The 27,224-nt window shown below is 40.4% G+C and overlaps 26 non-coding genes across 26 annotated transcripts; all 26 read left to right on the top strand.

The window, feature by feature from the left end:
- The first annotated feature begins 1,861 nt into the window (after window positions 1-1,861).
- TRNAH-GUG (transfer RNA histidin (anticodon GUG)) lies at window positions 1,862-1,933 on the top strand. Its single transcript has one exon. It is a non-coding gene; the product is annotated as a tRNA-His (tRNA).
- An 89-nt stretch (window positions 1,934-2,022) lies between these two features.
- On the top strand, window positions 2,023-2,094 carry TRNAH-GUG (transfer RNA histidin (anticodon GUG)). The gene has a single exon. It is a non-coding gene; the product is annotated as a tRNA-His (tRNA).
- A 572-nt stretch (window positions 2,095-2,666) lies between these two features.
- TRNAH-GUG (transfer RNA histidin (anticodon GUG)) lies at window positions 2,667-2,738 on the top strand. The gene has a single exon. It is a non-coding gene; the product is annotated as a tRNA-His (tRNA).
- Window positions 2,739-2,827: 89 nt separating this feature from the next.
- On the top strand, window positions 2,828-2,899 carry TRNAH-GUG (transfer RNA histidin (anticodon GUG)). Its single transcript has one exon. It is a non-coding gene; the product is annotated as a tRNA-His (tRNA).
- Window positions 2,900-2,988: 89 nt separating this feature from the next.
- On the top strand, window positions 2,989-3,060 carry TRNAH-GUG (transfer RNA histidin (anticodon GUG)). The gene has a single exon. It is a non-coding gene; the product is annotated as a tRNA-His (tRNA).
- A 260-nt stretch (window positions 3,061-3,320) lies between these two features.
- TRNAP-GGG (transfer RNA proline (anticodon GGG)) lies at window positions 3,321-3,392 on the top strand. Its single transcript has one exon. It is a non-coding gene; the product is annotated as a tRNA-Pro (tRNA).
- A 2,672-nt stretch (window positions 3,393-6,064) lies between these two features.
- TRNAH-GUG (transfer RNA histidin (anticodon GUG)) lies at window positions 6,065-6,136 on the top strand. Its single transcript has one exon. It is a non-coding gene; the product is annotated as a tRNA-His (tRNA).
- Window positions 6,137-6,547: 411 nt separating this feature from the next.
- Window positions 6,548-6,619, top strand: TRNAH-GUG (transfer RNA histidin (anticodon GUG)). Its single transcript has one exon. It is a non-coding gene; the product is annotated as a tRNA-His (tRNA).
- A 572-nt stretch (window positions 6,620-7,191) lies between these two features.
- TRNAH-GUG (transfer RNA histidin (anticodon GUG)) lies at window positions 7,192-7,263 on the top strand. Its single transcript has one exon. It is a non-coding gene; the product is annotated as a tRNA-His (tRNA).
- Window positions 7,264-9,452: 2,189 nt separating this feature from the next.
- On the top strand, window positions 9,453-9,524 carry TRNAH-GUG (transfer RNA histidin (anticodon GUG)). Its single transcript has one exon. It is a non-coding gene; the product is annotated as a tRNA-His (tRNA).
- Window positions 9,525-9,935: 411 nt separating this feature from the next.
- On the top strand, window positions 9,936-10,007 carry TRNAH-GUG (transfer RNA histidin (anticodon GUG)). The gene has a single exon. It is a non-coding gene; the product is annotated as a tRNA-His (tRNA).
- Window positions 10,008-10,579: 572 nt separating this feature from the next.
- On the top strand, window positions 10,580-10,651 carry TRNAH-GUG (transfer RNA histidin (anticodon GUG)). Its single transcript has one exon. It is a non-coding gene; the product is annotated as a tRNA-His (tRNA).
- Window positions 10,652-10,901: 250 nt separating this feature from the next.
- Window positions 10,902-10,973, top strand: TRNAH-GUG (transfer RNA histidin (anticodon GUG)). Its single transcript has one exon. It is a non-coding gene; the product is annotated as a tRNA-His (tRNA).
- A 250-nt stretch (window positions 10,974-11,223) lies between these two features.
- On the top strand, window positions 11,224-11,295 carry TRNAH-GUG (transfer RNA histidin (anticodon GUG)). The gene has a single exon. It is a non-coding gene; the product is annotated as a tRNA-His (tRNA).
- An 89-nt stretch (window positions 11,296-11,384) lies between these two features.
- TRNAH-GUG (transfer RNA histidin (anticodon GUG)) lies at window positions 11,385-11,456 on the top strand. The gene has a single exon. It is a non-coding gene; the product is annotated as a tRNA-His (tRNA).
- An 89-nt stretch (window positions 11,457-11,545) lies between these two features.
- Window positions 11,546-11,617, top strand: TRNAH-GUG (transfer RNA histidin (anticodon GUG)). Its single transcript has one exon. It is a non-coding gene; the product is annotated as a tRNA-His (tRNA).
- A 260-nt stretch (window positions 11,618-11,877) lies between these two features.
- Window positions 11,878-11,949, top strand: TRNAP-GGG (transfer RNA proline (anticodon GGG)). Its single transcript has one exon. It is a non-coding gene; the product is annotated as a tRNA-Pro (tRNA).
- Window positions 11,950-14,945: 2,996 nt separating this feature from the next.
- Window positions 14,946-15,017, top strand: TRNAH-GUG (transfer RNA histidin (anticodon GUG)). The gene has a single exon. It is a non-coding gene; the product is annotated as a tRNA-His (tRNA).
- A 250-nt stretch (window positions 15,018-15,267) lies between these two features.
- Window positions 15,268-15,339, top strand: TRNAH-GUG (transfer RNA histidin (anticodon GUG)). Its single transcript has one exon. It is a non-coding gene; the product is annotated as a tRNA-His (tRNA).
- An 894-nt stretch (window positions 15,340-16,233) lies between these two features.
- Window positions 16,234-16,305, top strand: TRNAH-GUG (transfer RNA histidin (anticodon GUG)). The gene has a single exon. It is a non-coding gene; the product is annotated as a tRNA-His (tRNA).
- A 250-nt stretch (window positions 16,306-16,555) lies between these two features.
- Window positions 16,556-16,627, top strand: TRNAH-GUG (transfer RNA histidin (anticodon GUG)). The gene has a single exon. It is a non-coding gene; the product is annotated as a tRNA-His (tRNA).
- A 250-nt stretch (window positions 16,628-16,877) lies between these two features.
- TRNAH-GUG (transfer RNA histidin (anticodon GUG)) lies at window positions 16,878-16,949 on the top strand. Its single transcript has one exon. It is a non-coding gene; the product is annotated as a tRNA-His (tRNA).
- Window positions 16,950-17,522: 573 nt separating this feature from the next.
- TRNAH-GUG (transfer RNA histidin (anticodon GUG)) lies at window positions 17,523-17,594 on the top strand. The gene has a single exon. It is a non-coding gene; the product is annotated as a tRNA-His (tRNA).
- Window positions 17,595-17,684: 90 nt separating this feature from the next.
- Window positions 17,685-17,756, top strand: TRNAH-GUG (transfer RNA histidin (anticodon GUG)). Its single transcript has one exon. It is a non-coding gene; the product is annotated as a tRNA-His (tRNA).
- Window positions 17,757-25,880: 8,124 nt separating this feature from the next.
- On the top strand, window positions 25,881-25,952 carry TRNAH-GUG (transfer RNA histidin (anticodon GUG)). The gene has a single exon. It is a non-coding gene; the product is annotated as a tRNA-His (tRNA).
- A 250-nt stretch (window positions 25,953-26,202) lies between these two features.
- On the top strand, window positions 26,203-26,274 carry TRNAH-GUG (transfer RNA histidin (anticodon GUG)). Its single transcript has one exon. It is a non-coding gene; the product is annotated as a tRNA-His (tRNA).
- The last annotated feature ends 950 nt before the right edge of the window (window positions 26,275-27,224 follow it).

Below are 27,224 nucleotides of genomic sequence, written 5' to 3'. Positions count from 1 at the left end.
GCATTAAAAGACCCTTGGTTCTATTATTAATTTTTGTTTTTTCCTACTCAAAAAAAAAGTGTTTTACATTAGAGAATTACAGAGAGGGGCACAGCCGTGAACGTATAGTGTTTAGTACCTTGCGTTGTGGCCGCAATAACCCAGGTTCGAATCCTGGTCACGGCATTAAAAGACCCTTGGTTTTATTATTAATCTTTGTTTTTTCCTACTCAAACAAAAGTGTTTTTCATGAGAGAGCTACAGAGAGGGGCACAGCCGTGATCGTATAGTGGTTAGTACCTTGAATTGTGGCCGCAATAACCCAGGTTCGAATCCTGGTCACGGCATTAAAAGACCCATGGTTTTATTATTAATCTTTGTTTTTTCCTACTCAAACAAAAGTGTTTTTCATGAGAGAGCTACAGAGAGGGGCACAGCCTTGATCGTATAGTGGTTAGTACCTTGCGTTGTGGCCGCAATAACCCAGGTTCGAATCCTGGTCACGGCATTAAAACACCCTTGGTTTTGTTATTAATCTTTGTTTTTTTCTACTCAAACAAAAGTGTTTTTCATGAGAGAGCTACAGAGATGGGCACAGCCGTGATCGTATAGTGGTTAGTACCTTGAATTGTGGCCGCAATAACCCAGGTTCGAATCCTGGTCACGGCATTAAAAGACCCTTGTTTTATTATTAATCTTTGTTTTTTCCTACTCAAACAAAAGTGTTTTACATAAGAGAATTACAGAGAGGGTTACAGCCGTGTTCGTATAGTGGTTATTACCTTGCGTTGTGGCCGCAATAACCCAGGTTCGAATCCTGGTCACGGCATTAAAAGACCCTTGGTTTTATTATTAATCTTTGTTTTTTCCTACTCAAACAAAAGTGTTTTTCATAATAGAATTACAGAGAGGGGCACAGCCGTGATCGTATAGTGGTTAGTACCTTTCGTTGTGGCCGCAATAACCCAGGTTCGAATCCTGGTCACGGCATTAAAAGACCCTTGGTTTTATTATTAATCTTGGTTTTTTCCTACTCAAACAAAAGTGTTTTTCATGAGAGAGCTACAGAGAGGGGCACAGTCGTGATCGTATAGTGGTTAGTACCTTGCGTTGTGGCCGCAATAACCCAGGTTCGAATCCTGGTCACGGCTTTAAAAGACCCTTGGTTCTATTATTAATCTATGTTTTTTCCTACTCAAACAAAAGTGTTATACATAAGAGAATTACAGAGAGGGCACAGCCGTGATCGTATAGTGGTTAGTTCCTTGCGTTGTGGCCGCAATAACCCAAGTTCAAATCCTGGTCACGGCATTAAAAGACCCTTGCTTTTATTACTAATCTTTGTTTTTTCCTACCCAAACGAAAGTGTTTTTCAAAAGAGGATTAAAGAGAGGGGCACAGCCGTGATCGTATAGTGGTTAGTACCTTGCGTTGTGGCCGCAATAACCCAAGTTCGAATCCTGGTCACGGCATTAAAACACCCTTGGTTCTATTATTAATCTATGTTTTTTCCTACTCAAACAAAAGTGTTATACATAAGAGAATTACAGAGAGGGCACAGCCGTGATCGTATAGTGGTTAGTTCCTTGCGTTGTGGCCGCAATAACCCAAGTTCGAATCCTGGTCACGGCATTAAAAGACCCTTGGTTTTAATACTAATCTTTGTTTTTTCCTACTCAAACAAAAGTGTTTTTCATAAGAGGATTACAGAGAGGGGCACAACCGTGATCGTATAGTGGTTAGTACCTTGAGTTGTGGCCGCAATAACCCAGGTTCGAATCCTGGTCACGGCATTAAAAGACCCTTGGTTTTACTATTAATGTTTGTTTTTTCCTACTCAAACAAAAGTGTTTTACATAAGAGAATTACAGGGAGGGGCACAGCCGTGATCGTATAGTGGTTAGTACCTTGCGTTGTGGCCGCAATAACCCAGGTTCGAATCCTGGTCACGGCATTAAAAGCCCCTTGGTTTTACTATTAATGTTTGTTTTTTCCTACTCAAACAAAAGTGTTTTACATAAGAGAATTACAGGGAGGGGCACAGCCGTGATCGTATAGTGGTTAGTACCTTGCGTTGTGGCCGCAATAACCCAGGTTCGAATCCTGGTCACGGCATTAAAAGACCCTTGTTTTTATTATTAATCTTTGTTTTTTCCTACTCAAACAAAATTGTTTTTCATAAGAGAATTACAGAGAGGGGCCCAGCCGTGATCGTATAGTGGTTAGTACCTTGAGTTGTGGCCGCAATAACCCAGGTTCGAATCCTGGTCACGGCATTAAAAGACCCTTGGTTTCGTTACTAATCTTTGTTTTTTCCTACTCAAACAAAAGTGTATTTCATGAGAGAATTAGAGAGAGGGGCACAGCCGTGATCGTATAGTGGTTAGTACCTTGCGTTGTGGCCGCAATAAACCAGGTTCGAATCCTGGTCACGGCAATAAAAGACCCTAGGTTTTATTATTAATCTTTGTTTTTTCCTAATCAAACAAATGTGTTTTTCATAATAGAGTTACAGAGAGGGGCACAGCCGTGATCGTATAGTGGTTAGTACCTTGAGTTGTGGCCGCAATAACCTAGGTTCGAATCCTGGTCACGGCATTAAAAGACCCTTGGATTTATTATTAATCTTTGTTTTTTCCTACTCAAACAAAAGTGTTTTTCATAAGAGAATTACAGAGAGGGGCACAGCCGTGATCGTATAGTGGTTAGTACCTTGCGTTGTGGCCGCAATAACCCAGGTTCGAATCCTGGTCACGGCATTAAAAGACCCTTGGTTTTATTATTAATCTTTGTTTTTTCCTACTCAAACAAAAGTGTATTTCATGAGAGAATTACAAAGAGGGGCACAGCCGTGATCGTATAGTGGTTAGTACCTTGCGTTGTGGCCGCAATAACCCAGGTTCAAATCCTGGTCACGGCATTAAAAGACCCTTGGTTTTATTAGTAATCTTTGTTTTTTCCTACTCAAACAAAAGTGTTTTTCATAAGAGAATTACAGACAGGTTCACAGCCGTGATCGTATAGTGGTTAGTACCTTGCGTTGTGGCCGCAATATCCCAGGTTCGAATCCTGGTCACGGCAATAAAGACCCTTGGTTCTATTATTAATCTTTGTTTTTTCCTACTCAAACAAAAGTTTTTTACATAAGAGAATTACAGAGAGGGGCAAAGCCGTGATCGTATAGTGGTTAGTACCTTGCCTTTTGGGCCGCTATAACCCAGGTTCGAATCCTGGTCACGGCATTAGAAGACCCTTGGTTTTATTACTAATCTTTACTAATCTTTGTTTTTTCCTACTCAAACAAAAGTGTTTTTCAAAAGAGAATTACAGAGAGGCGTACAGCCGTGATCGTATAGTGGTTAGTACCTTGCGTTGGGGCCGCAATAACCCAGGTTCGAATCCTGGTCACGGCAATAAAGACCCTTGGTTCTATTATTAATCTTTGTTTTTTCCTACTCAAACAAAAGTTTTTTACATAGGAGAATTACAGAGAGGGGCAAAGCCGTGATCGTATAGTGGTTAGTACCTTGCCTTTTGGGCCGCTATAACCCAGGTTCGAATCCTGGTCACGGCATTAAAAGACCCTTGGTTTTATTACAAATCTTTACTAATCTTTGTTTTTTCCTACTCAAACAAAAGTGTTTTTCAAAAGAGAATTACAGAGAAGGGCACAGCCGTGATCGTATAGTGTTTAGTACCTTGCGTTGTGGCCGCAATAACCCAGGTTCGAATCCTGGTCACGGCATTAAAAGACCCTTGGTTTTATTATTAATCTTTGTTTTTTCCTACTCAAACAAAAGTGTTTTTCATGAGAGAGCTACAGAGAGGGGCACAGCCGTGATCGTATAGTGGTTAGTACCTTGAATTGTGGCCGCAATAACCCAGGTTCGAATCCTGGTCACGGCATTAAAAGACCCTTGGTTTTATTATTAATCTTTGTTTTTTCCTACTCAAACAAAAGTGTTTTTCATAATAGAATTACAGAGAGGGGCACAGCCGTGATCGTATAGTGGTTAGTACCTTTCGTTGTGGCCGCAATAACCCAGGTTCGAATCCTGGTCACGGCATTAAAAGACCCTTGGTTTTATTATTAATCTTGGTTTTTTCCTACTCAAACAAAAGTGTTTTTCATGAGAGAGCTACAGAGAGGGGCACAGCCTTGATCGTATTGTGGTTAGTACCTTGCGTTGTGGCCGCAATAACCCAGGTTCGAATCCTGGTCACGGCATTAAAACACCCTTGGTTTTGTTATTAATCTTTGTTTTTTTCTACTCAAACAAAAGTGTTTTTCATGAGAGAGCTACAGAGATGGGCACAGCCGTGATCGTATAGTGGTTAGTACCTTGAATTGTGGCCGCAATAACCCAGGTTCGAATCCTGGTCACGGCATTAAAAGACCCTTGTTTTATTATTAATCTTTGTTTTTTCCTACTCAAACAAAAGTGTTTTACATAAGAGAATTACAGAGAGGGTTACAGCCGTGTTCGTATAGTGGTTATTACCTTGCGTTGTGGCCGCAATAACCCAGGTTCGAATCCTGGTCACGGCATTAAAAGACCCTTGGTTTTATTATTAATCTTTGTTTTTTCCTACTCAAACAAAAGTGTTTTTCATAATAGAATTACAGAGAGGGGCACAGCCGTGATCGTATAGTGGTTAGTACCTTTCGTTGTGGCCGCAATAACCCAGGTTCGAATCCTGGTCACGGCATTAAAAGACCCTTGGTTTTATTATTAATCTTGGTTTTTTCCTACTCAAACAAAAGTGTTTTTCATGAGAGAGCTACAGAGAGGGGCACAGTCGTGATCGTATAGTGGTTAGTACCTTGCGTTGTGGCCGCAATAACCCAGGTTCGAATCCTGGTCACGGCTTTAAAAGACCCTTGGTTCTATTATTAATCTATGTTTTTTCCTACTCAAACAAAAGTGTTATACATAAGAGAATTACAGAGAGGGCACAGCCGTGATCGTATAGTGGTTAGTTCCTTGCGTTGTGGCCGCAATAACCCAAGTTCAAATCCTGGTCACGGCATTAAAAGACCCTTGCTTTTATTACTAATCTTTGTTTTTTCCTACCCAAACGAAAGTGTTTTTCAAAAGAGGATTAAAGAGAGGGGCACAGCCGTGATCGTATAGTGGTTAGTACCTTGCGTTGTGGCCGCAATAACCCAAGTTCGAATCCTGGTCACGGCATTAAAACACCCTTGGTTCTATTATTAATCTATGTTTTTTCCTACTCAAACAAAAGTGTTATACATAAGAGAATTACAGAGAGGGCACAGCCGTGATCGTATAGTGGTTAGTTCCTTGCGTTGTGGCCGCAATAACCCAAGTTCGAATCCTGGTCACGGCATTAAAAGACCCTTGGTTTTAATACTAATCTTTGTTTTTTCCTACTCAAACGAAAGTGTTTTTCAAAAGAGAATTACAGAGAGGGGCACAGCCGTGATCGTATAGTGGTTAGTACCTTGCGTTGTGGCCGCAATAACACAGGTTCGAATCCTGGTCACGGCATTAAAACACTCTTGGTTTTATTATTAATCTTTGTTTTTTCCTACTCAAACAAAAGTGTTTTTCATAAGAGGATTACAGAGAGGGGCACAACCGTGATCGTATAGTGGTTAGTACCTTGAGTTGTGGCCGCAATAACCCAGGTTCGAATCCTGGTCACGGCATTAAAAGACCCTTGGTTTTACTATTAATGTTTGTTTTTTCCTACTCAAACAAAAGTGTTTTACATAAGAGAATTACAGAGAGGGGCACAGCCGTGATCGTATAGTGCTTAGTACCTTGCGTTGTGGCCGCATTAACACAGGTTCGAATCCTGGTCACGGCATTAAAACACCCTTGGTTTTATTATTAATCTTTGTTTTTTCCTACTCAAACAAAAGTGTTTTTCATAAGAGGATTACAGAGAGGGGCACAACCGTGATCGTATAGTGGTTAGTACCTTGAGTTGTGGCCGCAATAACCCAGGTTCGAATCCTGGTCACGGCATTAAAAGACCCTTGGTTTTACTATTAATGTTTGTTTTTTCCTACTCAAACAAAAGTGTTTTACATAAGAGAATTACAGGGAGGGGCACAGCCGTGATCGTATAGTGGTTAGTACCTTGCGTTGTGGCCGCAATAACCCAGGTTCGAATCCTGGTCACGGCATTAAAAGACCCTTGTTTTTATTATTAATCTTTGTTTTTTCCTACTCAAACAAAATTGTTTTTCATAAGAGAATTACAGAGAGGGGCCCAGCCGTGATCGTATAGTGGTTAGTACCTTGAGTTGTGGCCGCAATAACCCAGGTTCGAATCCTGGTCACGGCATTAAAAGACCCTTGGTTTCGTTACTAATCTTTGTTTTTTCCTACTCAAACAAAAGTGTATTTCATGAGAGAATTAGAGAGAGGGGCACAGCCGTGATCGTATAGTGGTTAGTACCTTGCGTTGTGGCCGTAATAACCCAGGTTCGAATCCTGGTCACGGCATTAAAACACCCTTGGTTTTATTATTAATCTTTGTTTTTTCCTACTCAAACAAAAGTGTTTTTCATAAGAGAATTACAGAGAGGGGCACAGCCGTGATCGTATAGTGGTTAGTACCTTGCGTTGTGGCCGCAATAACCCAGGTTCGAATCCTGGTCACGGCATTAAAAGACCCTTGGTTTTATTATTAATCTTTGTTTTTTCCTACTCAAACAAAAGTGTTTTTCATAAGAGGATTACAGAGAGGGGCACAACCGTGATCGTATAGTGGTTAGTACCTTGAGTTGTGGCCGCAATAACCCAGGTTCGAATCCTGGTCACGGCATTAAAAGACCCTTGGTTTTACTATTAATGTTTGTTTTTTCCTACTCAAACAAAAGTGTTTTACATAAGAGAATTACAGAGAGGGGCACAGCCGTGATCGTATAGTGCTTAGTACCTTGCGTTGTGGCCGCATTAACACAGGTTCGAATCCTGGTCACGGCATTAAAACACCCTTGGTTTTATTATTAATCTTTGTTTTTTCCTACTCAAACAAAAGTGTTTTTCATAAGAGGATTACAGAGAGGGGCACAACCGTGATCGTATAGTGGTTAGTACCTTGAGTTGTGGCCGCAATAACCCAGGTTCGAATCCTGGTCACGGCATTAAAAGACCCTTGGTTTTACTATTAATGTTTGTTTTTTCCTACTCAAACAAAAGTGTTTTACATAAGAGAATTACAGGGAGGGGCACAGCCGTGATCGTATAGTGGTTAGTACCTTGCGTTGTGGCCGCAATAACCCAGGTTCGAATCCTGGTCACGGCATTAAAAGACCCTTGGTTTTATTACAAATCTTTACTAATCTTTGTTTTTTCCTACTCAAACAAAAGTGTTTTTCAAAAGAGAATTACAGAGAAGGGCACAGCCGTGATCGTATAGTGTTTAGTACCTTGCGTTGTGGCCGCAATAACCCAGGTTCGAATCCTGGTCACGGCATTAAAAGACCCTTGGTTTTATTATTAATCTTTGTTTTTTCCTACTCAAACAAAAGTGTTTTTCATGAGAGAGCTACAGAGAGGGGCACAGCCGTGATCGTATAGTGGTTAGTACCTTGAATTGTGGCCGCAATAACCCAGGTTCGAATCCTGGTCACGGCATTAAAAGACCCTTGGTTTTATTATTAATCTTTGTTTTTTCCTACTCAAACAAAAGTGTTTTTCATAATAGAATTACAGAGAGGGGCACAGCCGTGATCGTATAGTGGTTAGTACCTTTCGTTGTGGCCGCAATAACCCAGGTTCGAATCCTGGTCACGGCATTAAAAGACCCTTGGTTTTATTATTAATCTTGGTTTTTTCCTACTCAAACAAAAGTGTTTTTCATGAGAGAGCTACAGAGAGGGGCACAGCCTTGATCGTATAGTGGTTAGTACCTTGCGTTGTGGCCGCAATAACCCAGGTTCGAATCCTGGTCACGGCATTAAAACACCCTTGGTTTTGTTATTAATCTTTGTTTTTTTCTACTCAAACAAAAGTGTTTTTCATGAGAGAGCTACAGAGATGGGCACAGCCGTGATCGTATAGTGGTTAGTACCTTGAATTGTGGCCGCAATAACCCAGGTTCGAATCCTGGTCACGGCATTAAAAGACCCTTGTTTTATTATTAATCTTTGTTTTTTCCTACTCAAACAAAAGTGTTTTACATAAGAGAATTACAGAGAGGGTTACAGCCGTGTTCGTATAGTGGTTATTACCTTGCGTTGTGGCCGCAATAACCCAGGTTCGAATCCTGGTCACGGCATTAAAAGACCCTTGGTTTTATTATTAATCTTTGTTTTTTCCTACTCAAACAAAAGTGTTTTTCATAATAGAATTACAGAGAGGGGCACAGCCGTGATCGTATAGTGGTTAGTACCTTTCGTTGTGGCCGCAATAACCCAGGTTCGAATCCTGGTCACGGCATTAAAAGACCCTTGGTTTTATTATTAATCTTGGTTTTTTCCTACTCAAACAAAAGTGTTTTTCATGAGAGAGCTACAGAGAGGGGCACAGTCGTGATCGTATAGTGGTTAGTACCTTGCGTTGTGGCCGCAATAACCCAGGTTCGAATCCTGGTCACGGCTTTAAAAGACCCTTGGTTCTATTATTAATCTATGTTTTTTCCTACTCAAACAAAAGTGTTATACATAAGAGAATTACAGAGAGGGCACAGCCGTGATCGTATAGTGGTTAGTTCCTTGCGTTGTGGCCGCAATAACCAAAGTTCAAATCCTGGTCACGGCATTAAAAGACCCTTGCTTTTATTACTAATCTTTGTTTTTTCCTACCCAAACGAAAGTGTTTTTCAAAAGAGGATTAAAGAGAGGGGCACAGCCGTGATCGTATAGTGGTTAGTACCTTGCGTTGTGGCCGCAATAACCCAAGTTCGAATCCTGGTCACGGCATTAAAACACCCTTGGTTCTATTATTAATCTATGTTTTTTCCTACTCAAACAAAAGTGTTATACATAAGAGAATTACAGAGAGGGCACAGCCGTGATCGTATAGTGGTTAGTTCCTTGCGTTGTGGCCGCAATAACCCAAGTTCGAATCCTGGTCACGGCATTAAAAGACCCTTGGTTTTAATACTAATCTTTGTTTTTTCCTACTCAAACGAAAGTGTTTTTCAAAAGAGAATTACAGAGAGGGGCACAGCCGTGATCGTATAGTGGTTAGTACCTTGCGTTGTGGCCGCAATAACACAGGTTCGAATCCTGGTCACGGCATTAAAACACTCTTGGTTTTATTATTAATCTTTGTTTTTTCCTACTCAAACAAAAGTGTTTTTCATAAGAGGATTACAGAGAGGGGCACAACCGTGATCGTATAGTGGTTAGTACCTTGAGTTGTGGCCGCAATAACCCAGGTTCGAATCCTGGTCACGGCATTAAAAGACCCTTGGTTTTACTATTAATGTTTGTTTTTTCCTACTCAAACAAAAGTGTTTTACATAAGAGAATTACAGGGAGGGGCACAGCCGTGATCGTATAGTGGTTAGTACCTTGCGTTGTGGCCGCAATAACCCAGGTTCGAATCCTGGTCACGGCATTAAAAGACCCTTGTTTTTATTATTAATCTTTGTTTTTTCCTACTCAAACAAAATTGTTTTTCATAAGAGAATTACAGAGAGGGGCTCAGCCGTGATCGTATAGTGGTTAGTACCTTGAGTTGTGGCCGCAATAACCCAGGTTCGAATCCTGGTCACGGCATTAAAAGACCCTTGGTTTCGTTACTAATCTTTGTTTTTTCCTACTCAAACAAAAGTGTATTTCATGAGAGAATTAGAGAGAGGGGCACAGCCGTGATCGTATAGTGGTTAGTACCTTGCGTTGTGGCCGTAATAACCCAGGTTCGAATCCTGGTCACGGCATTAAAACACCCTTGGTTTTATTATTAATCTTTGTTTTTTCCTACTCAAACAAAAGTGTTTTTCATAAGAGAATTACAGAGAGGGGCACAGCCGTGATCGTATAGTGGTTAGTACCTTGCGTTGTGGCCGCAATAACCCAGGTTCGAATCCTGGTCACGGCATTAAAAGACCCTTGGTTTTATTATTAATCTTTGTTTTTTCCTACTCAAACAAAAGTGTTTTTCATAAGAGGATTACAGAGAGGGGCACAACCGTGATCGTATAGTGGTTAGTACCTTGAGTTGTGGCCGCAATAACCCAGGTTCGAATCCTGGTCACGGCATTAAAAGACCCTTGGTTTTACTATTAATGTTTGTTTTTTCCTACTCAAACAAAAGTGTTTTACATAAGAGAATTACAGAGAGGGGCACAGCCGTGATCGTATAGTGCTTAGTACCTTGCGTTGTGGCCGCATTAACACAGGTTCGAATCCTGGTCACGGCATTAAAACACCCTTGGTTTTATTATTAATCTTTGTTTTTTCCTACTCAAACAAAAGTGTTTTTCATAAGAGGATTACAGAGAGGGGCACAACCGTGATCGTATAGTGGTTAGTACCTTGAGTTGTGGCCGCAATAACCCAGGTTCGAATCCTGGTCACGGCATTAAAAGACCCTTGGTTTTACTATTAATGTTTGTTTTTTCCTACTCAAACAAAAGTGTTTTACATAAGAGAATTACAGGGAGGGGCACAGCCGTGATCGTATAGTGGTTAGTACCTTGCGTTGTGGCCGCAATAACCCAGGTTCGAATCCTGGTCACGGCATTAAAAGACCCTTGTTTTTATTATTAATCTTTGTTTTTTCCTACTCAAACAAAATTGTTTTTCATAAGAGAATTACAGAGAGGGGCCCAGCCGTGATCGTATAGTGGTTAGTACCTTGAGTTGTGGCCGCAATAACCCAGGTTCGAATCCTGGTCACGGCATTAAAAGACCCTTGGTTTCGTTACTAATCTTTGTTTTTTCCTACTCAAACAAAAGTGTATTTCATGAGAGAATTAGAGAGAGGGGCACAGCCGTGATCGTATAGTGGTTAGTACCTTGCGTTGTGGCCGCAATAACCCAGGTTCGAATCCTGGTCACGGCAATAAAAGACCCTAGGTTTTATTATTAATCTTTGTTTTTTCCTAATCAAACAAATGTGTTTTTCATAATAGAGTTACAGAGAGGGGCACAGCCGTGATCGTATAGTGGTTAGTACCTTGAGTTGTGGCCGCAATAACCTAGGTTCGAATCCTGGTCACGGCATTAAAAGACCCTTGGATTTATTATTAATCTTTGTTTTTTCCTACTCAAACAAAAGTGTTTTTCATAAGAGAATTACAGAGAGGGGCACAGCCGTGATCGTATAGTGGTTAGTACCTTGCGTTGTGGCCGCAATAACCCAGGTTCGAATCCTGGTCACGGCATTAAAAGACCCTTGGTTTTATTATTAATCTTTGTTTTTTCCTACTCAAACAAAAGTGCATTTCATGAGAGAATTACAAAGAGGGGCACAGCCGTGATCGTATAGTGGTTAGTACCTTGCGTTGTGGCCGCAATAACCCAGGTTCAAATCCTGGTCACGGCATTAAAAGACCCTTGGTTTTATTAGTAATCTTTGTTTTTTCCTACTCAAACAAAAGTGTTTTTCATAAGAGAATTACAGACAGGTTCACAGCCGTGATCGTATAGTGGTTAGTACCTTGCGTTGTGGCCGCAATATCCCAGGTTCGAATCCTGGTCACGGCAATAAAGACCCTTGGTTCTGTTATTAATCTTTGTTTTTTCCTACTCAAACAAAAGTTTTTTACATAAGAGAATTACAGAGAGGGGCAAAGCCGTGATCGTATAGTGGTTAGTACCTTGCCTTTTGGGCCGCTATAACCCAGGTTCGAATCCTGGTCACGGCATTAGAAGACCCTTGGTTTTATTACTAATCTTTACTAATCTTTGTTTTTTCCTACTCAAACAAAAGTGTTTTTCAAAAGAGAATTACAGAGAGGCGTACAGCCGTGATCGTATAGTGGTTAGTACCTTGCGTTGGGGCCGCAATAACCCAGGTTCGAATCCTGGTCACGGCAATAAAGACCCTTGGTTCTATTATTAATCTTTGTTTTTTCCTACTCAAACAAAAGTTTTTTACATAGGAGAATTACAGAGAGGGGCAAAGCCGTGATCGTATAGTGGTTAGTACCTTGCCTTTTGGGCCGCTATAACCCAGGTTCGAATCCTGGTCACGGCATTAAAAGACCCTTGGTTTTATTACAAATCTTTACTAATCTTTGTTTTTTCCTACTCAAACAAAAGTGTTTTTCAAAAGAGAATTACAGAGAAGGGCACAGCCGTGATCGTATAGTGGTTAGTACCTTGAGTTGTGGCCGCAATAACCCAGGTTCGAATCCTGGTCACGGCATTAAAAGACCCTTGGTTTTATTATTAATCTTTGTTTTTTCCTACTCAAACAAAAGTGTTTTTCATGAGAGAGTTACAGAGAGGGGCACAGCCTTGATCGTATAGTGGTTAGTACCTTGCGTTGTGGCCGCAATAACCCAGGGTCGAATCCTGGTCACGGCATTAAAACACCCTTGGTTTTATTATTAATCTTTGTTTTTTCCTACTCAAACAAAAGATTTTTTCATGAGAGAGCTACAGAGAGGGGCACAGCCGTGATCGTATAGTGGTTAGTACCTTGAATTGTGGCCGCAATAACCCAGGTTCGAATCCTGGTCACGGCGTTAAAAGACCCTTGGTTTTACTATTAATGTTTGATTTTTCTTACTAAAACAAATGTGTTTCTCATGAGAGAATTACAGAGAGGGGCACAGCCGTGATAGTATAGTGGTTGGTACCTTGCGTTGTGGCCGCAATAACCCAGGTTGGAATCCTGGTCACGGCATTAAAAGAACCTTGTTTTATTATTAATCTTTTTTTTTCCTACTCAAACAAAAGTGTTTTACATAAGAGAATTACAGAGAGGGGCACAGCCGTGTTCGTATAGTGGTTAGTACCTTGCGTTGTGGCCGCAATAACCCAGGTTCGAATCCTGGTCACGGCATTAAAAGACCCTTGGTTCTATTATTAATTTTTGTTTTTTCCTACTCAAAAAAAAAAGTGTTTTACATTAGAGAATTACAGAGAGGGGCACAGCCGTGATCGTATAGTGTTTAGTACCTTGCGTTGTGGCCGCAATAACCCAGGTTCGAATCCTGGTCACGGCATTAAAAGACCCTTGGTTTTATTATTAATCTTTGTTTTTTCCTACTCAAACAAAAGTGTTTTTCATGAGAGAGCTACAGAGAGGGGCACAGCCTTGATCGTATAGTGGTTAGTACCTTGCGTTGTGGCCGCTATAACCCAGGTTCGAATCCTGGTCACGGCATTAAAACACCCTTGGTTTTATTATTAATCTTTGTTTTTTTCTACTCAAACAAAAGTGTTTTTCATGAGAGAGCTACAGAGATGGGCACAGCCGTGATCGTATAGTGGTTAGTACCTTGAATTGTGGCCGCAATAACCCAGGTTCGAATCCTGGTCACGGCATTAAAAGACCCTTGTTTTATTATTAATCTTTGTTTTTTCCTACTCAAACAAAAGTGTTTTACATAAGAGAATTACAGAGAGGGGCACAGCCGTGTTCGTATAGTGGTTATTACCTTGCGTTGTGGTAACAAAATAACCCAGGTTCGAATCCTGGTCACGGCATTAAAAGACCCTTGGTTTTATTATTAATCTTTGTTTTTTCCTACTCAAACAAAAGTGTTTTTCATAATAGAATTACAGAGAGGGGCACAGCCGTGATCGTATAGTGGTTAGTACCTTTCGTTGTGGCCGCAATAACCCAGGTTCGAATCCTGGTCACGGCATTAAAAGACCCTTGGTTTTATTATTAATCTTGGTTTTTTCCTACTCAAACAAAAGTGTTTTTCATAATAGAATTACAGAGAGGGGCACAGTCGTGATCGTATAGTGGTTAGTACCTTGCGTTGTGGCCGCAATAACCCAGGTTCGAATCCTGGTCACGGCTTTAAAAGACCCTTGGTTCTAATATTAATCTATGTTTTTTCCTACTCAAACAAAAGTGGTATACATAAGAGAATTACAGAGAGGGCACAGCCGTGATCGTATAGTGGTTAGTTCCTTGCGTTGTGGCCGCAATAACCCAAGTTCAAATCCTGGTCACGGCATTAAAAGACCCTTGCTTTTATTACTAATCTTTGTTTTTTCTTACCCAAACGAAAGTGTTTTTCAAAAGAGGATTAAAGAGAGGGGCACAGCCGTGATCGTATAGTGGTTAGTACCTTGCGTTGTGGCCGCAATAACCCTAGTTCGAATCCTGGTCACGGCATTAAAACACCCTTGGTTCTATTATTAATCTATGTTTTTTCCTACTCAAACAAAAGTGTTATACATAAGAGAATTACAGAGAGGGCACAGCCGTGATCGTATAGTGGTTGGTTCCTTGCGTTGTGGCCGCAATAACCCAAGTTCGAATCCTGGTCACGGCATTAAAAGACCCTTGGTTTTAATACTAATCTTTGTTTTTTCCTACTCAAACGAAAGTGTTTTTCAAAAGAGAATTACAGAGAGGGGCACAGCCGTGATCGTATAGTGGTTAGTACCTTGCGTTGTGGCCGCAATAACACAGGTTCGAATCCTGGTCACGGCATTAAAACAATCTTGGTTTTATTATTAATCTTTGTTTTTTCCTACTCAAACAAAAGTGTTTTTCATAAGAGGATTACAGAGAGGGGCACAACCGTGATCGTATAGTGGTTAGTACCTTGAGTTGTGGCCGCAATAACCCAGGTTCGAATCCTGGTCACGGCATTAAAAGACCCTTGGTTTTACTATTAATGTTTGTTTTTTCCTACTCAAACAAAAGTGTTTTACATAAGAGAATTACAGAGAGGGGCACAGCCGTGATCGTATAGTGCTTAGTACCTTGCGTTGTGGCCGCATTAACACAGGTTCGAATCCTGGTCACGGCATTAAAACACCCTTGGTTTTACTATTAATGTTTGTTTTTTCCTACTCAAACAAAAGTGTTTTACATAAGAGTATTACAGGGAGGGGCACAGCCGTGATCGTATAGTGGTTAGTACCTTGCGTTGTGGCCGCAATAACCCAGGTTCGAATCCTGGTCACGGCATTAAAAGACCCTTGTTTTTATTATTAATCTTTGTTTTTTCCTACTCAAACAAAATTGTTTTTCATAAGAGAATTACAGAGAGGGGCCCAGCCGTGATCGTATAGTGGTTAGTACCTTGAGTTGTGGCCGCAATAACCCAGGTTCGAATCCTGGTCACGGCATTAAAAGACCCTTGGTTTCGTTACTAATCTTTGTTTTATCCTACTCAAACAAAAGTGTATTTCATGAGAGAATTAGAGAGAGGGGCACAGCCGTGATCGTATAGTGGTTAGTACCTTGCGTTGTGGCCGCAATAACCCAGGTTCGAATCCTGGTCACGGCAATAAAAGACCCTAGGTTTTATTATTAATCTTTGTTTTTTCCTAATCAAACAAATGTGTTTTTCATAATGGAGTTACAGAGAGGGGCACAGCCGTGATCGTATAGTGGTTAGTACCTTGAGTTGTGGCCGCAATAACCTAGGTTCGAATCCTGGTCACGGCATTAAAAGACCCTTGGATTTATTATTAATCTTTGTTTTTTCCTACTCAAACAAAAGTGTTTTTCATAAGAGAATTACAGAGAGGGGCACAGCTGTGATCGTATAGTGGTTAGTACCTTGCGTTGTGGCCGCAATAACACAGGTTCGAATCCTGGTCACGGCATTAAAACACTCTTGGTTTTATTATTAATCTTTGTTTTTTCCTACTCAAACAAAAGTGTTTTTCATAAGAGGATTACAGAGAGGGGCACAACCGTGATCGTATAGTGGTTAGTACCTTGAGTTGTGGCCGCAATAACCCAGGTTCGAATCCTGGTCACGGCATTAAAAGACCCTTGGTTTTACTATTAATGTTTGTTTTTTCCTACTCAAACAAAAGTGTTTTACATAAGAAAATTACAGAGAGGGGCACAGCCGTGATCGTATAGTGCTTAGTACCTTGCGTTGTGGCCGCATTAACACAGGTTCGAATCCTGGTCACGGCATTAAAACACCCTTGGTTTTATTATTAATCTTTGTTTTTTCCTACTCAAACAAAAGTGTTTTTCATAAGAGGATTACAGAGAGGGGCACAACCGTGATCGTATAGTGGTTAGTACCTTGAGTTGTGGCCGCAATAACCCAGGTTCGAATCCTGGTCACGGCATTAAAAGACCCTTGGTTTTACTATTAATGTTTGTTTTTTCCTACTCAAACAAAAGTGTTTTACATAAGAGAATTACAGGGAGGGGCACAGCCGTGATCGTATAGTGGTTAGTACCTTGCGTTGTGGCCGCAATAACCCAGGTTCGAATCCTGGTCACGGCATTAAAAGACCCTTGTTTTTATTATTAATCTTTGTTTTTTCCTACTCAAACAAAATTGTTTTTCATAAGAGAATTACAGAGAGGGGCCCAGCCGTGATCGTATAGTGGTTAGTACCTTGAGTTGTGGCCGCAATAACCCAGGTTCGAATCCTGGTCACGGCATTAAAAGACCCTTGGTTTCGTTACTAATCTTTGTTTTATCCTACTCAAACAAAAGTGTATTTCATGAGAGAATTAGAGAGAGGGGCACAGCCGTGATCGTATAGTGGTTAGTACCTTGCGTTGTGGCCGCAATAACCCAGGTTCGAATCCTGGTCACGGCAATAAAAGACCCTAGGTTTTATTATTAATCTTTGTTTTTTCCTAATCAAACAAATGTGTTTTTCATAATGGAGTTACAGAGAGGGGCACAGCCGTGATCGTATAGTGGTTAGTACCTTGAGTTGTGGCCGCAATAACCTAGGTTCGAATCCTGGTCACGGCATTAAAAGACCCTTGGATTTATTATTAATCTTTGTTTTTTCCTACTCAAACAAAAGTGTTTTTCATAAGAGAATTACAGAGAGGGGCACAGCCGTGATCGTATAGTGGTTAGTACCTTGCGTTGTGGCCGCAATAACCCAGGTTCGAATCCTGGTCACGGCATTAAAAGACCCTTGGTTTTATTATTAATCTTTTTTTTTTCCCTACTCAAACAAAAGTGTTTTTCATGAGAGAGCTACAGAGAGGGGCACAGCCTTGATCGTATAGTGGTTAGTACCTTGCGTTGTGGCCGCAATAACCCAGGTTCGAATCCTGGTCACGGCATTAAAACACCCTTGGTTTTATTATTAATCTTTGTTTTTTCCTACTCAAACAAAAGTGTTTTTCATGAGAGAGCTACAGAGAGGGGCACAGCCGTGATCGTATAGTGGTTAGTACCTTGAATGGTGGCCGCAATAACCCAGGTTCGAATCCTGGTCACGGCATTAAAAGACCCTTGGTTTTGCTATTAATGTTTGTTTTTTCCTACTAAAACAAAAGTGTTTCTCATGAGAGAATTACAGAGAGGGGCACAGCCGTGATCGTATAGTGGTTGGTACCTTGCGTTGTGGCCGCAATAACCCAGGTTCGAATCCTGGTCACGGCATTAAAAGACCCTTGGTTTTATTATTAATCTTTGTTTTTTCCTACTCAAACAAAAGTGTTTTTCATAAGAGAATTACAGAGAGGGGCACAGCCGTGATCGTATAGTGGTTAGTACCTTGCGTTGTGGCCGCAATAACCCAGGTTCGAATCCTGGTCACGGCATTAAAAGACGCTTGGTTTTATTATTAATCTTGGTTTTTTTCCTACTCAAACAAAAGTGTTTTTCATGAGAGAGCTACAGAGAGGGGCACAGCCGTGATCGTATAGTGGTTAGTACCTTGCGTTGTGGCCGCAATAACCCAGGTTCGAATCCTGGTCACGGCTTTAAAAGACCCTTGGTTCTATTATTAATCTATGTTTTTTCCTACTCAAACAAAAGTGTTATACATAAGAGAATTACAGAGAGGGCACAGCCGTGATCGTATAGTGGTTAGTTCCTAGCGTTGCGGCCGCAATAACCCAAGTTCGAATCCTGGTCACGGCATTAAAAGACCCTTGCTTTTATTACTAATCTTTGTTTTTTCCTACCCAAACGAAAGTGTTTTTCAAAAGAGAATTACAGAGAGGGGCACAGCCGTGATCGTATAGTGGTTAGTACCTTGCGTTGTGGCCGCAATAACCCAAGTTCGAATCCTGGTCACGGCATTAAAACACCCTTGGTTCTATTATTAATCTATGTTTTTTTCCTACTCAAACGAAAGTGTTTTTCAAAAGAGAATTACAGAGAGGGGCACAGCCGTGATCGTATAGTGGTTAGTACCTTGCGTTGTGGCCGCAATAACACAGGTTCGAATCCTGGTCACGGCATTAAAACACCCTTGGTTTTATTATTAATCTTTGTTTTTTCCTACTCAAACAAAAGTGTTTTCATAAGAGGATTACAGAGAGGGGCACAGCCGTGATCGTATAGTGGTTAGTACCTTGAGTTGTGGCCGCAATAACCCAGGTTCGAATCCTGGTCACGGCATTAAAAGACCCTTGGTTTTACTATTAATGTTTGTTTTTTCCTACTCAAACAAAAGTGTTTTACATAAGAGAATTACAGAGAGGGGCACAGCCGTGATCGTATAGTGGTTAGTACCTTGCGTTGTGGCTGTTATTTTTTCTAATCGAACACTTAGAAAGTCTAACAACTGAAATCTATTTATGTCTGGCGGATTGAAATCAACACAAGCGGAAAACCATTATTAACAGTTAAAAATCAACAATTTATTTTTAATGCTACTGTTAAGTACAGTGACTGTCTCGTTTAACAAATTCGGTACAACTGATAAGCATTCCCCGCTTAGATCTAAAATGTTAACTATAATAAAAAAGAAAATGCTTATCAATAGTCTACTTTTTTAAAATTCCTTATTCTCATTCTTATTTTTTACACAATATAATCTTTAACACGACAATTAAAAAATATATTTTGCTATGTCTAAATTTTTGTCTAATATTTCGCTAACTTCAAGAGGATATAGCAATTGTAATGGACGCTTAATTATTTTTTGATTCGTTTTTATGGTAGCTGACCGACTAATTCCATCTCGTCCTGAGTGGAGTTCCAAGATACGCCCCACTTTCCAAAGGTGTCGTGGTAATTTATCATCCCGTACCAAAACTACATCGTTTTCGTTGATTAAGGGGGAACCTGATTTTATGCTCTTTACTTTTTGGGCAGTCCTTAATTCCAATAGGTATTCCTTTCGCCATCGCACCCAGAACCTATTTAAAAGTTCTTGGCGGTGTTTCCATCTTTTACTCAAGTCGGGCCTATGTAATTCTATTTCACTCATCTTAAATTTTCTCGGAGGAAGGGTATCAAGTCTTTTTCCAATAAGAAAGTGCGAAGGTGTTAGGGGCGAAGATTCGTTACTGTCGTTGCTAGTGAAAGTAATAGGCCGCGAATTCACTACGGATTCGACTTCTATGAGAATAGTTTCTAGTTCTTCATAAGACAATAACGCTCTGCCTAGTACCCTTTTTAAACAATCTTTCACCGTTCGCACCATTCTTTCCCACATACCTCCCCACCAGGGACTCAGGGAGCATAATCCACTATAAATTTCCAAACAATCTTATTCTTTCCAAAATACTGTTTTGTTTCCGGAGTCAGAACAGTGCTCCATAATTTCGATAATTCCTTCTGAGTTCTTTGGAAAGTTTTTGCATTGTCCGACAGAAAAAGTCTGCTAACACCGCGACGACCCACGAACCGTTTTAACGCGAGTATAAAATTTTCGGCGCTTAAATTTGACACAAGTTCGAGATGAACGGCTCTAGTTGTAGAGCAGGTGAATAGCGCGATATATGTTTTTGTTTTTGATGGTACGTACTTCCTCTCTTTCTCATCATAACACCTTATATATACTGGGCCTGCAAAATCTACTCCCGTTGTCTCAAAAGGTGAACTCGCATTAACGCGTTCTGGAGGTAATGGTGCGGTCTCTGGATGATACGATAGTTTCTTCAGTCTTTTACAGAGCAGACAACTAGCTAATTGTTTTTTGATAATCTGTCGTCCACGCGGAATCCAAAATCGTCCTCTTAGACTCGCGAGTGTAGAAGTTACACCCATGTGCATAACCTTTTCATGGTGGTTCTTGATGATGAATTGAGTAAATCTGTGTTCTTCTGGTAGTATTATGGGATGTCTTTCATCCAACTTAAGACCTGCGAAACCCAGTCGTCCTCCCATTCGGCATAATCCGTCTTCATCTAAATATGGCTTCAACTCTAAAAGTTTTGAACCAGGCAGGATTTCTCGCTTCTCCTTGAGGGCTTTAATTTCTCGCGGGAATGTTTCTTGTTGTGTGAACTTGATCCAATAATTTTCGCTTAGATTAATCTCATCTGTGGTCAATTCACCTTTTTTCTTGTTGATTGGATTTTTACAATTGAAATGTACTCGCAAAATCCAAGCGGTCGTCCTTATTACTCTTGAGAAGTTGCTGTAATCTTCTAGTTTCAAAATGGGTTCCAATCCTTCGTTTGAAACTTCGCTTGTGTATAGGACAATGGAATTCGTATATTTTGGTCTTTTCTCCGTGTCCGCTTCGCTCGTTCTGGTGTACCTTTCGGGTTGAATTGGCCATCCTGATTTATGTCCTTTCAAAAAATCTGGTCCTGTCCACCACATTTCATCTGATTGAAGTTCAGATACGGTTTGACCCCGTGTGAGGAAATCAGCTGGATTTTGTTTAGTTGGTACATATCTCCATTGCTCGGGTTCCGTGAGCTCCTGAATTTCACTCACTCTGTTTTCTATGAAGGGTTTCCACTCTCTGGCATTGCTTCGAATCCATGAAATAACAGATTGGTTGTCACTCCAGAAATGTATAGACGGCTTTTCTTCTTCGAAATTGGTTTTGATGGTTTTCATCAATCTGGCCCCAATGACTGCTCCCATTAATTCCAATTTCGGAATCGTAAGCTTTTTCAGAGGTGAGACACGACTTTTTGATGCCAGTAGTAGGACAGTTGGAATATTGTTTTCTCCCATAGACCAAATGTAAACCGCTGCTCCATAAGCTTTTTCGCTTGCATCCGTGAAGCAGTGCAATTGTAGATGTTCGTTATTTTCACCACAGTACCTTGGAATTTCTAGTTGGGACACTAGTGGTAACTCCAGACACCACTTGTTCCAAATTTCTTCCAAATCGGAATCGATTTCTTTATCCCAGTCAGTTCCCCTCTTCCATAGCTCTTGATACAGACATTTAATTCGGACGGTGAAAGGTGAAATGAACCCGATGGGATCGAATACGCGAACTGAGGCTTTCAAGATGAAACGCTTTGTATTTGTCTTGTTGCTGAGAAAGTCCAGGAGTTTGGAGACTTCGAAACATAACATGTCTGATTCCGGGCACCAAGCGATTCCCAAAACCTTTAGCAGCGTGTTTGATATCTTGCCGGTGTCTTTGACAGATTTGTATTCACTTGGATCTTCAGACAACCTTTTATTCAACCAAGTTGAGTTCGATTGGAACTTTCGTAATGGCATTCCAGCTTTTGCCAACATCGTCTTCGCTCCATTGAACAATTCAAAAGCTTTATTTTCGTCTTCTGCTCCACCCACAAGATCATCGAAGTACAGGAAATCTCGCAACAATTTGTAAATTTCTGGTTGTTCATGCTTGAATTTTTCGATATTGTAGCGAATTGTAGCTGCCAGTAAGTATGGGCTTGATGTTAGGCCAAACAAAACTCGTGTCATTCTGTAAACTTGATATTGCAATTTATCTGGATCTAGTGTTCTATCCTTTATCCAAAGAAATCTTGTTACATCACGATCGCTCTCTGATAACCCCACTTGCAAAAATGCCTTCTCAATATCGGCCGTAAATCCATATTTATTCTTCCGAAATTTGATCAGTAGACCAAGTAAGTCCATGTTGAGTGCTGGTCCTGAATTAAGGCAATCGTTTAATGACGGCGAATTTAAAGCATGGGAGGATCCGTCGAAGACGATTCTAAGCTTCGTAGAGCTTCTTTCTTCATTAATTACTTCTCTGTGCGGCAGATAAAATGTCGTCTTAGATTCGCTTCCCATGTTCACCTCTTCTATTATTCCATTTTTCAAGTATGTTTCGAAGACTCCAGCATATCTGTTGAATAACTCTGGATTCTTCCTGAATTTTCTTAATTGGCCTTGAAATCTAATTTTTGCTTGTTGATAGTTATTGTTTGAAAGTTTTCTTTCATCCTTCCAAGGGAGACAAACTGTGTAACGCTTTCCATCGTAGCAAATCTTAGAGTCGAAATCCCTTTGTATGGCTTTTTCATTCATCAATTGGTCATCATTTTTATCGACGATTCCCAGTGCATCCAATTTCCAAAATGCTTTCAGACTTTCAGATATTAGTTCCTCTTCGTTTCGTTCATGGTAACTCATCACTTGAAAAACGCATACATTGTAAGAGTCTATTGAGGACTCGTCATCTTGCAATTCTTCATCCTTTCCATGAATTGTCCAACCAAGGATGGTGTCATGTGCCATGAGAGATGAACTAATTCTTTCGGTGACGCCACTAGATACCTTCCAATAGTAATCTGCTCCCAATAACAATGTAATTTCCTCGGAACTTGAGAGTCCATCGTGGGGTGGCGTATCGGCTAGCTTCCATCCCCTTTCATCAGATAATTTCATTAAGTCTTGTCTCGGAACCCCTGGGATACTTCCGCTTAGTTTTGGTGATACTATGGCTTCTACGGTTATGCTTCGAGTGTCAAACAGGCTTCTTAGAGACAATTGTACCTTTGGACGCTCAATCCTTTTATTCTTTCCTTCAAACACTGTCAAGTTCAACGATTCCCTTCCAATGATGGGCAGGTTTAACTTTTGGCATATATCAGATGATACATATGTACGGTGGCTTCCGTCATCCAACAAACATCGTACGATTTCTTCTATTCCATCATGATATATCTTTGCCCAGGCAGTACGGAGGTAGATTTTTGATGAGGAATTCTTAGAGAGTTGCAACTTCATTTTGAATAGTTCTGTCTTCCTCTTTCTTGTTGTCTGGACTGGAAACAGCTTTGTATTGAGTATCACATATCATGTGCGAATGACATTTTTGGCAGAATTTGCAGGAAACTTCTCTTTTCTTCTTACAAAACCTTGCTGTATGTCTTTTCTGTGCACATACAAAACAAAGTGATAGCTTCTTGAAGACTTCCTTTCGTTCATCCGCATTTAGAGTGTTACAATTTTCGATTTTGTGTAGCTCGTTACAAAATGAACAAGTATTTTCTGATACAGTTGTTTTGAAAGCAGATGTGGAATGGATTCTTGGTTTTTTAATTATGGGGTTTCTAGTAAATGAGTTTTCGGGTTTCTTATCTTGAATACTAAAACCTTTTTTCAATTTACTAGCTTGTTCCCTACTTTCGACCTCTTCTTTTAGGAACTCGATTAATTTATCAATACAAAACGCCTTCCGGTTTTTCTGGGAATAACTAAGAACTATATCTTCTGGTAATAAATCCGTAATTATTGGAATTAATACAGCCCCATATTGATTTTTAACATTAAGAGTCTCTAATCCCATAACACTAACGTAAAGAACATCAAAGAAATTCCGTAAACTTCTTATGTCTGACGATTTTCTAACAGGTTCTAAATTTCGTATATTTTCGATATGAGCTTGTGTTATATCTTCATCTCTACCGAATCGTTCTTCGAGAGTGTTCACCGCGTTCTGATAGGTCATTGATAAACCCCTAACACTAGATAAAGCAATACCCCCTAGGTAACTTCTGAGATAGATAAGCTTGGCGGAATCGGGTAACTCGGTATTGTGGAAGGTATTTTCAAAAGATGTCCAAAATTCCTGCCATTTACTAATATCTCCATAAAATTTCTCGATAGTTATACGCGGCAATTTCGTATTTACAGTCTGCGCGTTATTAAAAGGTATAGGAGATTGTGGTTGGCTTACTATCTGCGTTGTACTTGACGCTGATGACCTCTGGTTTGTCATTTGCAAGTTCTGTTGAGCGTCGATGCACCTTGACTTTAAATCGATGATTTTATTTTGAATTGTTTCACAATCCATCAAGTCCTTGTCCAATTCCGCGTCCGTAGTCAGTCCGTCTTGGACTTTCTCGTTTAAAGCACTAATGTTCGATTCTATATTGTCTAACTGAAGAACGTATTTAGTCAATATAGCGTTGTTTACAGCTAAAGACGTGGCTCCTAAAGCTTGATTTATTTCATTTTCTAGACGCGTTAACGAACCTCTCGCGTGGCCTCTTTTACCGACGTTTCGTTTATGCGGATCCATTTCAGTTCGGATTGTTTGGGATATACAGTTTAATTTTCGAGCTCCCGAACGCGAATTTCCCGAAATTCCTTCGTACAGTCACAGATTTCGTAGAGGGTTCACAAAGTTTTTCAAACACACGCTTAATAACTTCTATTAAACGTTTCTACTTTTTCGCTCCGTTTTTCCGTTTAATTTCTAACTTAATTTCTAATCCTATCCTATAATCTTTAACACGACAATTAAAAAATATATTTTGCTATGTCTAAATTTTTGTCTAATATTTCGCTACAGTGGCCGCAATAGCCCAGGTAGGAATCCTGGTCACGGCATTAAAAGACCCTTGGTTTTATTATTAATCTTTGTTTTTTTCTACTCAAACAAAAGTGTTTTTCGTAAGAGAATTACAGAGAGGGGCACAGCCGTGATTAGTAAATTGCGTTGTGGCCGCAATAACCCAGGTTCGAATCCTGGTCACAGCATTAAAAGACCCTTGGTTTTATTATTAATCTTTGTTTTTTCCTACTCAAACAAAAGTGTTTTTCATAAGAGAATTACAGAGAGGGGCACAGCCGTGATCGTATAGTGGTTAGTACCTTGAGTTGTGGCCGCAATAACCCAGGTTCGAATTCTGGTCACGGCATTAAAAGAACCTTGTTTTATTATTAATCTTTGTTTTTTCCTACTCAAACAAAAGTGTTTTTCATGAGAGAGCTACAGAGAGGGGCACAGCCGTGATCGTATAGTGGTTAGTACCTTGAGTTGTGGCCGCAATAACCCAGGTTCGAATTCTGGTCACGGCATTAAAAGAACCTTGTTTTATTATTAATCTTTGTTTTTTCCTACTCAAACAAAAGTGTTTTACATAAGAGAAATACAGAGAGGGGCACAGCCGTGTTCGTATAGTGGTTAGTACCTTGCGTTGTGGCCGCAATAACCCAGGTTCGAATCCTGGTCACGGCATTAAAAGACCCTTGGTTTTATTATTAATCTTTGTTTTTTCCTACTCAAACAAAAGTGTTTTTCATAAGAGAATTACAGAGAGGGGCACAGCCGTGATCGTATAGTGAATAGTACCTTGCGTTGTGGCCGCAATAACCCAGGTTCGAATCCTGGTCACGGCTTTAAAACACCCTTGGTTCTATTTTTAATCTTTGTTTTTTCCTACTCAAACAAAAGTGTTTTACATAAGAGAATTACAGAGAGGGGCACAGCCGTGATCGTATAGTGGTTAGTTCCTTGCGTTGTGGCCGCAATAACCCAAGTTCGAATCCTGGTCACGGCATTAAAAGACCCTTGGTTTTATTATTAATCTTTGTTTTTTCCTACTGAAACAAAAGTGTTTTTCATGAGAGAATTAAAGAGAGGGGCACAGCCGTGATCGTATAGTGGTAAGTACCTTGCGTTGTGGCCACAATAACCCAGGTTCGAATCCTGGTCACGGCATTAAAAGACCCTCGGTTCTATTATTAATCTTTGTTTTTTCCTACTCAAACAAAATTGTTTTTCATAAGAGAATTACGGAGAGGGGCCCAGCCGTGATCGTATATCGGTTAGTACCTTGCGTTGTGGCCACAATAACCCAGGTTCGAATCCTGGTCACGGCATTAAAAGACCCTTGGTTCTATTATTAATCTTTATTTTTTCCTACTCAAACAAAAGTTTTTTACATAAGAGAATTACAGAGAGGGGCACAGCCGTGATCGTATAGTGGTTAGTACCTTGCGTTGTGGCCGCAATAACCCAGGTTCAAATCCTGGTCACGGCATTAAAAGACCCTTGGTTTCATTACTAATCTTTGTTTTTTCCTACTCAAACAAAAGTGTATTTCATGAGAGAATTACAGAGAGGGGCACAGCCGTGATCGTATAGTGGTTAGTACCTTGCGTTGTGGCCACAATAACCCAGGTTCGAATCCTGGTCACGGCATTAAAAGACCCTTGGTTCTATTATTAATCTTTATTTTTTCCTACTCAAACAAAAGTTTTTTACATAAGAGAATTACAGAGAGGGGCACAGCCGTGATCGTATAGTGGTTAGTACCTTGCGTTGTGGCCGCAATAACCCAGGTTCGAATCCTGGTCACGGCATTAAAAGACCCTTGGTTTTATTATTAATCTTTGTTTTTTCCTACTCAAACAAAATTGTTTTTCATAAGAGAATTACGGAGAGGGGCCCAGCCGTGATCGTATAGTGGTTAGTACCTTGAGTTGTGGCCGCAATAACCCAGGTTCGAATTCTGGTCACGGCATTAAAAGAACCTTGTTTTATTATTAATCTTTGTTTTTTCCTACTCAAACAAAAGTGTTTTACATAAGAGAAATACAGAGAGGGGCACAGCCGTGTTCGTATAGTGGTTAGTACCTTGCGTTGTGGCCGCAATAACCCAGGTTCGAATCCTGGTCACGGCATTAAAAGACCCTCGGTTTTATTATTAATCTTTGTTTTTCGCTACTCAAACAAAAGTGTTTTTCATAAGAGAATTACAGAGAGGGTCACAGCCGTGATCGTATAGTGAATAGTACCTTGCGTTGTGGACGCAATAACCCAGGTTCGAATCCTGGTCACGGCTTTAAAACACCCTTGGTTCTATTATTAATCTATGTTTTTTCCTACTCAAACAAAAGTGTTTTACATAAGAGAATTACAGAGAGGGGCACAGCCGTGATCGTATAGTGGTTAGTTCCTTGCGTTGTGGCCGCAATAACCCAAGTTCGAATCCTGGTCACGGCATTAAAAGACCCTTGCTTTTATTACTAATCTTTGTTTTTTCCTACTCAAACGAAAGTGTTTTTCAAAAGAGAATTACAGAGAGGGGCACAGCCGTGATCGTATAGTGGTTAGTACCTTGCGTTGTGGCCACAATAACCCAGGTTCGAATCTTGGTCACGGCATTAAAAGACCCTCGGTTCTATTATGAATCTTTGTTTTTTCCTACTCAAACAAAATTGTTTTTCATAAGTGAATTACAGAGAGGGGCCCAGCCGTTATCGTATAGTGGTTAGTACCTTGAGTTGTGGACGCAATAACCCAGGTTCAA

This window comes from Phalangium opilio, unplaced genomic scaffold (genome assembly GCF_054372755.1).
Source record: "Phalangium opilio isolate 3A_F unplaced genomic scaffold, DU_Popi_V2 ptg000017l_1, whole genome shotgun sequence".
Lineage (NCBI taxonomy): Eukaryota > Metazoa > Arthropoda > Arachnida > Opiliones > Phalangiidae > Phalangium > Phalangium opilio.
Note: the sequence above shows the minus strand (reverse complement) of the source record. Positions and strands in the feature narration are given on the sequence as shown.